We start from the raw sequence: 3,525 nt of genomic DNA on the forward strand, positions 1-3,525 counted from the left end.
GACCATTTGCTTGGAAAAACTTTGTTCCAGTCTTTTATGCTGAGGTAGTGTCTATCTTTGTTTCTTATTTCTTGTATGTAGCAGAATGATGGACCCTGTTTATGCATACATTCTGTTTGCCTGTGTCTTTTTATTGGTGAAATTAGCCATTGATTTTGAGAGATGGTAATGACTAATGATTGTTAGTTCCTGTTATTTTGTTATTGGCATTGGTACTATATGTATGTGATTCTCTTCTTTAGGGTTTATTGTGAGATCATTAATTTCTTGTGTTTTCTTGGGTGTAGTTACCATTCTTGTGTTTGAGTTTTCCTCCTAGTTCCCAGTATAGGGCTGGATTAGTAGGAAGATATTGTTTAAATTTAGTTTTCTCATGGAATATCTTTGTTTCTCTATCTATGATGGTTGAGAGTTTTGCTGAGTATAGTAGTCTGGTCTGACACTGTGGTCTTTTAAGGTCTGTAAGACATCTGCCCAAGATCTTAGAGTCTCTGATGAGAAAGCAGGTGTAATTCTGATAGGTCTGTCTTTATATGTTACTTGGCCCTTTTCCTCTGTAGATTTTAGTATTTTTCTTTGTTCTATGAATTTTATGTTTTGATTATTATGTGGAAGGATGATGTTCTTTTCTGGTCCAATATATTTGGTGTTCTGTAAGCTTCTTGAACATTTATAGCCATCACTTTGTTTAGGTTAGGGACATTTTCTTTTATGATTTTGTTGAATATTTTTTCTGGCCGTTTGAACCTGAAATCTTTACTCTCTTCTACTTCTATTATTATTAGGTTTGGTCTTTTAATAGTGCCCCAAATTTCCTGAATGCTTTGAGTTAGGAACGTTTTCATTTGACATTTTCTTTGATTGGTATATCTGTTTCTTCAACTGTATCTTCTATGTCTGAGATTCTCTCTTCCATCTCTTGCATTCTGTTGATGATGCTTGCATCTGAGTTCCTGTTTGCTTTCCTATATTTTTCCATCTCGAGGGTTCCTCCTTGTGTTTTCTTTATTGCTTCTATTTCTATTTTAAGGTCTTGAACTGTTTTATTCATTTCTTTTGCATCTGTGATTGTACTTTACTGTATTTCCTTAAGGGGTTTATTTGTTTTCTCTTTTCTCCCCAGTTTTATTCAATGGTTTAGGTAAACAGGAACCATAAGTGTGACAACAACACAGTTGAGAAATACACCAGCTCAGTTCTCAGGCAGGTTCATGTCCTTACATACTGCTCTATCTTTTTTTTTTTAACATATTCACTTTATATTCTGCTCACTGCCCTCTCCCATAATTCTTTCCCCCCATCCCCTCTCCTTCGAGTGGGTGAGGCTCCCCTGGGTATCCCCCTGTTTCACCTTTACAAGTTTCTACCTGTTTGATTGTGTTTTCCTATACTTCCTTAAGGGAATTATTTGTATCGTCTTTAAAGGCTTCTATCATCTTCATGAGACTGTATTTACAGTTCCAGTCTTGCTCTTCAGGTGTGTTAGGATATCCAGGGCCTGATGTAGAAGAAGAGCTGGGCTCTGGTGATACCATATTGTATGTATTTCTGTTGATTATGTACATGCACTAGACTTTTGCCATCTAATTGTCCCTGGTGTTGGTTGGCCTGAGTGTCCTGGGTTGGACCAGGCCTCCTGGGAGGCAAGTGAAGTTTGAACAAGCATCCTAGGCAGTAGGCAGAGCTGTGGGGTATAGTGAGGAGAGATTGCTGCAGGTGTGGATGTGGATGAAAAGGTAGATGGAGCTCTGACTGGGCATGGCAGAGCCTGTGGCTTCTAGGTTTAATGCAGGCAGGGGCATTGAGGTAGGGTGGGGTGGGAGGGTTGTCTCACCTGTGCATGTGAGGCTAGAGCTGGCCTCTTGGGAGGCAGGGAGTACTGTGGGGTGGAACACATTGTGCTGATGGACCAGAAACAACTATGTAATTTTGAAAAGCATTTAAAACTTGAGCCCACACTAAGGATATGTGACCACCTGGAGACAGTAGGGGTCTTGGTCACAGAGCCTGAAGCAGGTTTTCAAAATAAAATATGGTCTTCAAACAATAGAGTCACCAGTACTTGGGAACTGTTGAGGAATGTGTAGTCTCATGACTCACTGCCACAAACCCACAGAACAGAACTTCAGGGGCCCACTAGGACACCTGTGATTTTTTTTTTTCTGTATGTGCATGATCATGTAATGTGTTTGCATTGTGTCAGTATACATATGTGTGCAGATATCTGTAGAAGTCAGAAACTGATGACAAGTTTCTTTAGTAAGTCTCCACTTTGTTTACTGATGCAGGGTCTCTTCTTGAAACTGCAGGTCACTAATCAGCTTGTCTGGTTAGCTAGCTTGCCCTGGGTAATATGTCTTTATCTTCCAAATGATGGGATTACAGGTAGCCACCATGCATGTCTGGCTTTTATGTGGGTTCTTGGCATCTAAACTCTGATCTTCCTGCTTGTACAGTAAGTACCACATTTACTGAGCCATCTCCCCAGACCCCTATCTGTTTTAGAAAGCTCTTTAGATTCTTTGGCATTGATGACATGCAATACCACCTAAACACATGTTCATTAAGCTTACCTCAGGATATTGTAAAAACAAGACTAAACTAGACCAATGGGTACTTCCATGCCACCTTTCCAGAGTTTCATTTAGTGGGTTTGAGAGAAAGGTATTAAATTTTTTAAAAGTTGCTTCTTGGGGGCTAGAGAGATGGTTCAGCAGTCAAGGGCACTGGCTGCTCTTATAGAAGATTGCAGTTCAGTTCCCAGGGCCCACATGGTGGCTCACAACCATCTCTAAGTTCAGTTCCAGGGGTTCCAATGCCCTTCTCAGGGCCCCAAGGGTTCTAGGCACTCATGTGGTGCACATACATACCTGAAGATAAATACACATACATATAAAATAAAAATAAGAAAATCTTAAGAGTTTTTTTTTTTCAGGAACTTCTATTGGTTATCTGGACTTGGGAACTAATTTATCCATGAGCAAATTTCAAAAGCTCACACTAGGGTGGGAGGGCAAGAAGAAAAGCAAACAGACAAAACAAAAGCAAATAGAACAGAAGCCACTTAATATGCAAGAAACTGTTCTCGTATATATTTTACTTTGCTTAATTAGTAACCCAATATCTCCAGTATTTAAATATTAGATACCCTTGATTCAATGTTACATAACAGAACATGTAATAGAAGATGGGAAACACTTTTCAAAAGTAGAGAGCACCAGAAAAGATGTAGACACACCTCAGCTCATGCTTCCTCTTTAGAAAGCCAGCCACCTGGGGCCAGGAGAGTGCTGAGAGTAGCTGGCTGTAGCTCTAACATCCTGCTTCTCACCGCAGAGCTAACATCACTTCAGGACGGTGCCCCAGTGTGATGAGCTCTTTAGCATATTTAAATTATGGAGAAGTCGATATAATTCTCAAGGGAGACAAGTTTCTATGCTCAGCTTTGAGCAGGACCTCCTGCCCTGCCTCTTATACCTGCACACAAGGTCCAACTTGAAAAAAAGCTTTTGAAGATCAATACTA

This window comes from Grammomys surdaster, unplaced genomic scaffold (assembly GCF_004785775.1).
Source record: "Grammomys surdaster isolate TR1022 unplaced genomic scaffold, NIH_TR_1.0 126091, whole genome shotgun sequence".
Taxonomy (NCBI): domain Eukaryota; kingdom Metazoa; phylum Chordata; class Mammalia; order Rodentia; family Muridae; genus Grammomys; species Grammomys surdaster.